Source organism: Corylus avellana, chromosome 8 (genome assembly GCF_965113065.1).
Source record: "Corylus avellana chromosome 8, dhCorAvel1.hap1.2, whole genome shotgun sequence".
Taxonomy (NCBI): Eukaryota; Viridiplantae; Streptophyta; class Magnoliopsida; order Fagales; family Betulaceae; genus Corylus; species Corylus avellana.
In genome coordinates this window covers 10,373,076-10,384,014 of record NC_142497.1, presented here as the reverse complement: position 1 = coordinate 10,384,014, position 10,939 = coordinate 10,373,076, and the positions used below count along the sequence as shown (strand labels likewise).

Genomic DNA, 10,939 nt, shown 5'->3' with positions numbered 1-10,939 from the left:
TGACTTAAGTTAACAATCCCTTAGGGATGTGTTCCATCTAGTGCCCTAAAGCCACCTAGCTTGAGAGTCTTTGGCCTAACACTTGTTACATGGGTCAATTAGAAAGCTTAAGGGAGTTAGACATTGCAGAGCCTATGAAAAATAAATGCATATCTTGCCATATTTCATTTGTTAGGGAGTCTTACAAATTTTTTTGGAACTTGTCTTGAGTTTAAGCTGAAAGCTTCATGATTGTATGCTACTTACACTTTACACTTTTCAGAACATATGAGGTCTAAATTGTCCATTTGTGAGCGATTTGACTCTAGATTTCCTTTTGGCTGTGATGATGGTGTTTGTCTTTTAAGTTTGCTCATGAATAACAACCATGGTTTATGTGAAACTTCTTTCTTGTTAACAACATAGAGCTTCAATGTTTGTGGGTATCATTACTGTTAAGCCCTCATGAGACTTCACTCGTCCACTAAGGATGCCTAGGAGTTTAAAAGGCTTGTTGCATATGTTAAATGCAATCGTCTCTCCCACGAAAGAGGATTTTTGTTTTGCTTTGTTTTGTTTTCATTTTATTTTTTGTTAAGTTTGGGGTGTTTGATGTGTGCCAAATATTACATATTTGGACCCTTTAATTTACTTGTGTTAATCCTTTAGCTGTGTTATTATCTAATGTTCTGTGTTAGTTTTGTGTTTTTAGTATTTTGTAGGTCATTGAAAAAAAACTACTTTTCGGAAGAAAACATACTTTAAGAAGACCTAGATGATGTGGTTAAGTTTAACCAAATCCAAGAAATGGTTATAAATCGGATTAAAGATAAGATTGGATTAAAGTTCAGATTGGATAAAATTTTGGATTGGATTCAAATTCAGATTCTGCACATGTTTCAGTATTTTGACCATAACTTTTTGTTCCAATATCTGATTGAGGTGATTCAAGCGGAATTGGAAAGCTAACTCAAAATACTACAATTCATTATGAAATAGAATTTTCCTAATTCGGATGTTTACTATTCCAAAATTGTCTCGCAATAAAAGGGTACAAACTTGGACGAATTGTATCCGATTTCAACTTGTAAAACCCTAAGTTTTAGGTCTATAAATAGGGAATTATTAGATTAGTTGAGGGGGCTACGAATTTCAAGATTGCAGAGGAGAAAGAAGAGAGTTTAATGTTTTCCTAGCTTTTGGATCTCTACTTTGTGATTCTTATTTGTAAGTACTCGATTTTACATTATGAATTCAATCAATTTTGTTTTGTCTTTCAATAACATGAGAGGCTAAACCTTCAACTAAGGTTGAAGATGAAGCCTCACTTATGATTAGCAACTTTGTTTCATGTATGTAATATTTCAAAATTTAATGGTTTAATTGCTCTATTGTTTTATTTATAAACAATTGGATTGAATAATTCTTGGATATCTTTTGTGATTCAAGGATATACTTGATGATTTAAGATTATTCAATACAATTGATTGCTTGGTTTCCTTTATTAAAAATTGGATTTCCCATGTGATTTATTCTCTGGATACAATTGATGTTTTGATAAAGATTGGATATTTTCTTGTGATTTACGGATACAATTAATGATTTGATCGAATATTAGTTCTTTTATGATTTGGGTTATGAATGGATACATGAGATCTTTTGATTAATTCTTTGAAGCAATAGTAAAACAAACTTAAGATTTATATGTGAGAACTTTGGGGAATATTATAGATCATGAAATTATGTTGTTATGAATTTGTGAGTGCAGATTCCGAAACCTTAGTGCTTTGTCATAAGTTTTCAATCACTTTAAATTGTTTATGTTTTTACTTTTTCATTCAAACAAAAATTTCTCTCAAAAACTTGGAACTAGATTAGGGTTTAATTAGTTTAGATTTAAATTTCTCTTTCAAAAATACAATTATCTCTGGATTCGAACTCGCACTTGCAATCCATTAAACTACAAAACAATTCGTGCACTTGCGAGTAATTAAATTTGCGCAACAGTTGTTGCTTTATACCTTTGGTTTGCGTCTCATTGATAAACGTTGGGTAGGGGTTTTCTATCAAAAAATCTGAATTTTAGTTTTCTTAGGTCAGTACTCCAATATTGTTTATTGGGTCTCGAGAGTGTGTCGATTGAGGTTCGCATCATTTGGTATCAAAGCATGGGCTCTAAAATCAGGTTCACTATCCCTTTTATCTTTTGTTTATTGTTATCATCCTATCTTGTTCCTTTTATGTTCATTATTCCTTCTTGTTGTTTTGCATTGTGCACCAAGTTAAAAAAAAAAAAAAAAAAAAAAAAAAAGGAGACGTCAGAAAAGAAAAGAAAAGAAAAAAGGAGACATTAGAAAAAAAAAACAAAACAAAACAAAACAAAAAAAACGAAACCAAAACAAAAAAAAAAACAAAAAACAAAAACAAAAACAAAATCAAAAACAAAAAACAAAACAAAACAATTGTTTGTTTGTTTTCTTTCTTCTTTCTTGTGTCCTCTTCCTTTGATTCGTTGTTTCTATAATATTTTCCTGCCGTCAGTATTGGTTTAAATACTACAAGTTGAATTTCTTGATCAAGTTTATTAGTTTAATAAAGAACTGAAAAGGGAAAGCTATGAGTAGAAAAACGCAAGCGAGTGTGAGACTAATATCGAAAACAAAGCCAATTTAAGAGTGAAACACGAGTGTGAGTGTTGTGCAAATATCTACCTAAATTAATAGGCAAATAATTGTACGTTTTACCCGCAAGTGCACAAGGTCAACATAGTAGTATATGATGCAAGTACAGGATCATTGTCACAAGGATTGCTAAATTTTGCATAAAATAAATTCCTTAAGTAAAACAAAACAAAGATTGATTTTGATTTGATAATAATAAAATGGTAGGGGTTTGATATCCACCACTAATTATACTTAGATAATATAACAATATGCCAATGTTTTGATCATGTTATGTATATCTAATGTTTGTCAACCTAAGGGCATGGGGTATACTCCTTAAACTATAGATTTCTCTAAGCAACGAGTTAGGCATGGGTGTATACTCTAAATCTTTTCTTTCTTAAAGGATTTAGCATGGTGTATATAAAGTTATTCTTTAAGAAAGTATGATTCTATGGAAATCGACAAACACATGAGGCCTATGGCATGGGTGTATACTCCCGATTCCCCATGTTGATTAACCCAAGAACCCGATGTAGATTTCTTTTGATATTTTTATTAAACCCAGGACTCGGTCATCCAAATTGATTTAACTAACTACTCCATACCACATGCATATGTTGATCAAGCAAACACATATGAGAAATTCATGAAAGCAGGAATTAATCAAGTTAAATATCACAACATGCTCATCACAAAGGCACCAATATTGAATATTAAATAAACATAACTAGGGCTTCAATCTAGCCCTACTAAGTAAATTCGTTACACATGAGTTTGATGTTAAACATCCTCATAAAACAAAAAGAAAGAAAAAGAATAAATCCGAAACTTGAACTTGAAGAGCTCCAATTCTTCTCCTCGGAAATTGTGTGTCTATTCTAGAGGTTTAGGGGTTTATTTATAAGCCATAGGAGTACTCTAAAAACCCTAAAAATCGTAGGGTTTGAGCGCTAGTTCGCACAAAGTTAAAAAAAACCCTAAAAATCACACTTTCCATAACAAGGCTGGCGGCTGACTTGCTCATCATGCACGGGTGCGCTTGATCATAGCCCTTGTGCGATCGATCGCAGGACTGCGATCGATCCTCTTGTGTTGGGTGCTCGATTGCAGGTGCCTTGCGCTCGTGGTCTTCGCCTGTAGTGTGCTCGATCGCAGCTCCCCTACGATCGATCGCACTACCAGAGCCTCCAATTTTCGTCAAAATCGCTCTTTAAGCACGAAACTTTTGAGATTGCTTCCTTTTCTTCCAAGGACCTACAAAAACAAAGAAAACACATAAAAGAACTAAAATGGCATAAACTAATCATAACTAAAGGATTAACATATGTAAGTTAAGGGCTAAAATATGAATATTTTTGCACTTAACACACCCCCAAACTTACATATTGCTAGCTCCTTAGCAATACAAAACTAAAGACTAAATGGGAAAATAGAAAACAAAAAGATAAATCCATCTTTCGTGGGATGTACGATTGTATTTAGCATATGCAACAAGCCTTTTAAACCCCTAGAAATTCTCTAAAGGACGAGTGAAGTCCCGTGAAGGTTTTTCAGGAATGTTACCCATAAACATCATGCACAGTTTATGTTATCCCAAAAATTAAAGTATCACTTCAAGATCATGATTTTCATTCATTAGCAAGCTTAAAAAGATAAACTCCATCTTCACAATGAATTGGAATCTCAAAGTTCAATTACTTACAAAGGACATGCTAAAACATTACAAGTTTGAAAACAATGTAAAGTGAACTAGCACAAAATTATGAAGCTTCCAAGTATTTCCAATGTGCAATGTCTCTATATCTCAAAGTTCACTGAAATCCCTATTAGAATAAACAACAATGGCATATTTCTTTTTCTTCTTTTTTTTTTTTTTTTTTGGCCAGATTGTACAATGTTTGGTTCCCTTAAGCTTTCTAATTGACCCATGTAGTGTTAAGTCAATGACTCCCAAACCAAATGATTTTAGGGCATTAGGTGTAGAGACACCCCTAGGACTTACTAGCTCGAGTCAAAAAGGCTACGAAACCAAACTAACCATGACATCAATCAAATCAAAAATTTTCACCTTTTGACGTGAACACTCAATGCTTTGAGGCAAGAGGTCCAGTTACTCATTGAAAAGCTTATTAATGATCATATTTTTCTCTTTTTCTTTTTTTTTTTTTTTTTTTTTTTTTTTTTTTTTTATCAAATATAAATATGCCAAAATATCCATCTAATAAATCATCCAGTTTCACCCTAGACATAGAAACACACACATCAGACTTTCATGTCATACCCCACAAATTATGTGCTAATGTGCTTGTGTGATCAGATCAAACATGTGATTTCTTAACTGTCCTAAGCAAGTAACCAAACTTAACAAATTCTATCATTAGATCATGTGTTCCAAATTTTAAGATCACCAATGAAATCAAACCACAATTCTTTTAGATTAACCAAAATTTTAAGGCAAACATGAACATGCATAATTTTATTTTTTATTTTTTATTTTTTAACAACAAACAAACAAAACAAATAACATGAAACTGGGACAAAGTGTGTAGTGTTCCCATACCCCCAAACTTAAATAACACATTGTCCCCAATGTGTCTAAAACATAGAAAGAATTTACCCGGGATATGGACAGCATGATCTGGAAAAGCACGGCTCATATCACTCCCCCAAACTTGAATCGAAGCACACTTGTCCCTGCAAAATAAGAGAACACGAAAACAAGTAAAAGGAAATAAAATTAAAGATAAATATAAAGATGAAGTGAAAAACAACTAAAACAAAATAACAAGATAAACTATGGGGTGCCTCCCATGAGCGCTAAGTTTAACGTCTTTAACCAGATGGTGGGTCCCCTCTTAGTGCTGTCCCAAAGAAGATGCTCTAGAAGGTGGTGGCAACCGGCTAAGAATGGACCGCATCAGTTCTTCTAAGGCAGCTAGTTTTTGGTCCATCAAGACTTTATCCTCCTGAGCCTCTCTCGTCTTTGATTAGCCAACTCTCTCCGATGGCCGGCCACTTCTTCACTGATGGAGCAATACTATGCTATACGAAGAGTGACCGAGGCCTCCTCCTCTGTTGCTTTCGGCTCAACTGTGGGTTCATCTTCTGCCATTGGCTCGGCCTCAAACTCTTCTGCGTCAGCTGCTGGTGCTTGAGGTACCCTAGGCATGTGGGAACAGCTTTGGTTCCATTGGCGAATGCCAAACTTTGGGGTAGTGGTGACTAGCTCATCTACTGCGGTGCCCTTGATGCCATTTTTTTGAAGGATGTAAGTGATTAAGTCAAGAAAAGGCAACCCCCATGAGTGGGTGGACTCAGCTCCCTCGATATGCACTCCATTCCAAAACTTGTGAATTTAGGTCCAAATAATGTCAGGAATGGAACACCAGGCACCTTTATGAAAGGCGTAGACTGTTTGTAAGAATTGGTCCCGCCTTTGAGTCTTGTGCCCCAAGGGAAAGTCATTACTGTGCAAAATAGAGTCCACAAACCAGAGCTATGGAGGTAGCTTGGACCGGCTGTCGGCGTTATGATGTGTGTCAGCATATTGCCCTTGACACATGTCTTCAATGATTTCCGCCACATAAAATCTGGGAGGTTGCTCTGCAAGCTGCGCTTCTTCTGGAGGGTGCTCATCATTGCACTGGAGTGCAGCGGCAATGTTAGCCTTTGTCACGTCAATAGCTCGGTGATGCACTGTGGAAGATAGGGCAACCATCCTGTTGCAATCATGAGACATGTGTGCATAGAATTCGGTCACCAATTTTTTGCATGCAGTGGAGGTGACCAGCTTGAATAGCTTATTTAGCCCCCGGCACTTGAACTCTGTGACCGTCCATTGAGTGGCCTCAAGGTGTTGAAAATCTTCTCGGATGGCAAAAGTTGTTTCAAACAGTAGCTCCCGCTCCTCAAAAGTGGGTGGGGGAAAAGTGGCTTGGGCATCAGAACCTCAGGAGGATGAAGCTCGAGTTTTCGGCATAATGAGCTTGGTTCAGGAATTCTGTCTAACACTTGGTGTGCAATAAGACGACCAAGGTTTCAAAACCACATCAACAACTGCCCAAACCCCCTGCAAAACATTAAAACTCCAACCACAAAACAAATGTGGCAGGAGAGACACCCACAATTGGTAAAAAATTCAAAAACAATTGAGATGGGTTGGAATCGGAGTTCGGGTGGAAATAGGTGAAGGGGAGAATGGGTGAGGGTGTCGTGAGGTGGAGGTTGGTGCCTAGAGAGGAGAACCTTGTTGTCGAAGTGCGGTGGTGGTGGTTGAAAACCGATGGAGGTGGGGTGAAAGGGCTAGCACTCTGGTTTAGTGAAGTGAGAGTGGAATGGACTTGTACGACGTAGGGGAGAAGTGATGGGGGGAATGGGGGAAAGTGACCTAAAATAGGTGATGTGGCCTTCTGCCTGAGTGTGCTCGATCGCACGTATGGTGTGCTCGATCGCACTCGTGTAGTGGTGTGCGTGTGTGGGTGAGGTGCATTCGATTGCACTGACAGAATGTAACATAGCCAAAAGTTGAGCACTGCGCTCGATCGCACGTAGGTTGTGGTCGATCGCAATAACAGGATGTAAATTTTTTTTTTTTTTTTTAATGAAAATACAGAATGTACAACAACTTACTGAAAGAAAACACAAAAGATAAGTAAGAACATTAAAAGTATTACAGAAAATTATGTAAAGTAAAGAAATTGACATAATGGAAAGGAAATTAAGAGATAGAAATTGTACTGCCTTTAGTGGCCTCAGTACCACTGTTTTGAGAAGATGTGCTCAAGCTCCTGGATTCCTCAAACGCTTTTTCTAGTAGCTTCAGTGCTACTAGTCTGGGGAGATGCACTTGGACTCCACGGATTGTGGCTCAAGTGCTCTTGGTGGTGCAGGGATAGGACTTAATCTTGAAGTATAGGTCAACACTTTCTGTCCCACATAAGACTCCTTCTTCACATGCTATGTATCATGATAAGCCTTGGGTCTTTTCTTGTGGAGCTTAGTATCCCCATTTGCTTCATACCTCAATTCTTCTAGTTCATGCAGCTGCAGCTTCCTCTTAGCACTTGGATATGCTGGAAAGGTTTCAAGGGGTTGCTCTACTCCAATGATGTCCTCAATAACATCTTCATGATTTGGCTTAATGTTTGGCCTTGTGAAATTGTGAGTGAAGGGGGTCTTCAATGGATCATTGTGTTGGTCTTGCAAAACTCTCACTAACACCTTGGATCATACAAACATCAAAACATTCGAAATCATCTTGAGGTAATTTCAATACATCGAATATTTTGAATTCTATTGTCTCACCATTCAAATTCATGCTCACAGTACCCTTTTTTACACCTATTGTAGTATCAGCAGTTCTCATAAAAGGTCTTCCTAAGATAATAGGTAAAGGTGATGGCATAGGAGATTCTTCCACATCCAATATAATAAAATCAGCAGGTAAAATAAATGTACCTACCTTTACCAAAAGATCCTCAAGTATACCTCTTGGTCTTTTGATGCTTCTGTCTGCCAATTGTAAGGTGATAGAGGTTGGTTGAAGCTGCTCCAAACCCAATGTCTCATATACAGTGTAAGGTAGCAAATTAACCTCTGCTCTGAGATCCAGTAGTGCCCTTTCAAAAGAATGGTCTCCTATCCTGCAAGGAATGGTAAAACTACCCGGATCTATTAGCTTTGGTGGTAATTTTCTTAACAAAACTGCACTTACCTCCTCTGTTAAGGCCACTGTCTCATGCTCCTGAAACTTCCTTTTATTAGTGCAACAATCCTTTAAAAATTTAGCATATGAGGGAATCTATTTAATTGCATTTAATAAAGGAATATTAATCTCCTATTTCCTCAAGGTTTCAAAAATATCCATGAGTTGTTTTTCTTTCTTTGGTTTTACTTACCTTTGAGGGAAGGGTGGTGCATTCACCTTCTCCATTTTACTTACCTTCGATGTTGAGGCTTCATCTGGAGATGCTTGAAGTGGCTCTTCAGTTCCTATGACCTTGCTATTTATGAGAATTGTGACTTCTTTCAATTGCTGGTGACCCTCTGGATTGGGTATTGTTTAGGATGAAAATTCACCCTGCTTTCTTTCACTCAACTCCTTTGCCATTTTCCCCATTTGTACTTCCAGTCTTTGGATAGCTTGCTCGGTCCTTTGAATGGACTGGTCATGCTTGGCATTGGTTTGTTGTTGCACAATCACAAATTGATGTACAATACTCTCCAGGTCATTCTTCTTTGGCTCTTGAACTAGTAAGACTGCTTGTTGGGGACTCCTCTACTGTCCTTGAGGGTTTAGAGCATTCTGATTGTTACTTCATGAGAAATTGGGGTGGTTGCGCCACCCTGGATTGTAGGTGTTGGAGTATGGATTGTTCTTGAGGGGGTAATTGTTTGGTCCCACATAATTCGCCTCTTCTTGATCTGCAAATAGAGATAAAGGACATGTCTTAGTGGTGTGACCAAAATAAGAACATATGGCACATACCTGAATTGGTGTGTCCTATTGAATAGGTGAGATGTTCAAAGCAGTCATGGCTTTGACAATCATATCCAGCTTTCTTTCCACAGCAGCCATTTGATTTGGAGATCCACCATTGAGGTTCACTTCATACATGCCTTTACTTTTTACTCCTCGCCTTCCTCTAGAGCAGAATTGTTGGGAATACTCACTAAGTATTTCGAAGAGCTCCATGGCTTCCTCACTACTCTTTTCCATAAGTGCACCTCCACAAGCTGAATCAACCATCCCTTTGTTAGTGTCATCTAACTCTCCATAAAAAATTTATACCTGATCATCTTGAGGGATATTGTGATGTGGGCACTTTAGAAGCAATGCATTGAAGTGGTCCCATGCCTCAAAGAAAAGATCTCCATCTCTTTGTTGGAACATTTGAAGTTCCCATTTAAGTTCTCTTGTCTTTTTAGCTGGGAAAAACTTCTTCAGGAACTTGGTGGCTAATTCTTCCCAAGTATGGATGGAATCTGCAGGCAAAGAATTATACCACAGTTTAGCATTATCTTTCAAAGAGAAAAGAAAGAAGACTAACCTGAGTCTTTCCGAAGTTAGGCCTTGTATGTGCTGCAGCTTGCATAAATCAAAGAACTCCTTAAGATGCAAGTTAGGATCCTTAGTAGCTGTGCCCCTAAAGTGAGTCAATGCATTGAGTATCTAAGGAGAAATATAATAATTGCCTTCCACCTCTGATTGATATGATATGCATGATGGCTGATTGAGGTTCATTGGGATGAAAGCCTGTTTCATCGGTCTTCGCACCGGTGGTGGATTTGCCTCTAGTGGTCTTGGCACTATTGGTGGGTTCTCTTGCAAATCTTGCATTGTTTCCTCAACTTCTTCCTCTTCTTCTTTGTCACTAGGCCTTTGTTGAATTGTTCGCTCAATTTCGGGATTGAGTGGAAGGATGGTTGAATCTTGAGATCGATGACATTGCATAAGTTGAATTGCCTCTGCAGTCAAAGCAGCTTCAATGCTGCTTGTTCGGATGCTCTTTGGAACTGCGCTCGATCACAGGTTAGTGTGCTCGATTGTACTCGGCTGCCGCTCGATTGTAGTAACAAAATGCTGGTGCCCCAAAAACTGGAACAAATAGAAAACAGGAAAATTAAGATAACCGGACAATATTTTTTATTTTTGATAAAAACAAAATTAAAAATTAAAAATTAAAATAACACAACTAAAGGAAAATAATTCTAAACAAAATTTGCCGCAATCCCTGGAAACGGTGCCAAAAACTTGTTGTGCTAATATCTACCTAAATTAATAGGCAAATAATTGTACGTTTTACCCACAAGTGCACAAGGTCAACATAGTAGTATATGATGCAAGTACGGGATCATTCCCACGAAGATTGCTAAATTTTGCTTAAAATAAATTTCTTAAGTAAAACAAAACAAAGATTGATTTTGATTTGATAATAATAGAAAAGTAGGGCTTTGATATTCACCACTAATTATATTTAGATAATATAACAATATGCGAATGTTTTGATCATTCTATGTATATCTAATGTTTGTCAACCTAAGGGCATGGGTATATACTCCTTAAGCTATAGATTTTCCTAAGCAACGAGTTAGGCATGGGTGTATACTCTAACTCTTTTCTTTCTTAAAGGATTTAGCATGGTGTATACTAAGTTGTTCTTTAAGAAAGCATGATTCTGTGGAAATCGACAAACACAAGAGTCCTAAGGCATGGGTGTATACTCCCAGTTCCCCATGTTGATTAACCCAAGAACCCGGTGTGGATTTCTTTTGTTACTTTTATTAAACCCAGG

The 10,939-nt window shown here is 37.3% G+C and overlaps 1 non-coding gene across 1 annotated transcript; it reads left to right on the top strand.

The window, feature by feature from the left end:
* Positions 1-9,451: 9,451 nt before the first annotated feature.
* LOC148584106 (small nucleolar RNA R71) lies at positions 9,452-9,558 on the top strand. Its single transcript, XR_015913056.1, has one exon. It is a non-coding gene; the product is annotated as a small nucleolar RNA R71 (small nucleolar RNA).
* The last annotated feature ends 1,381 nt before the right edge of the window (positions 9,559-10,939 follow it).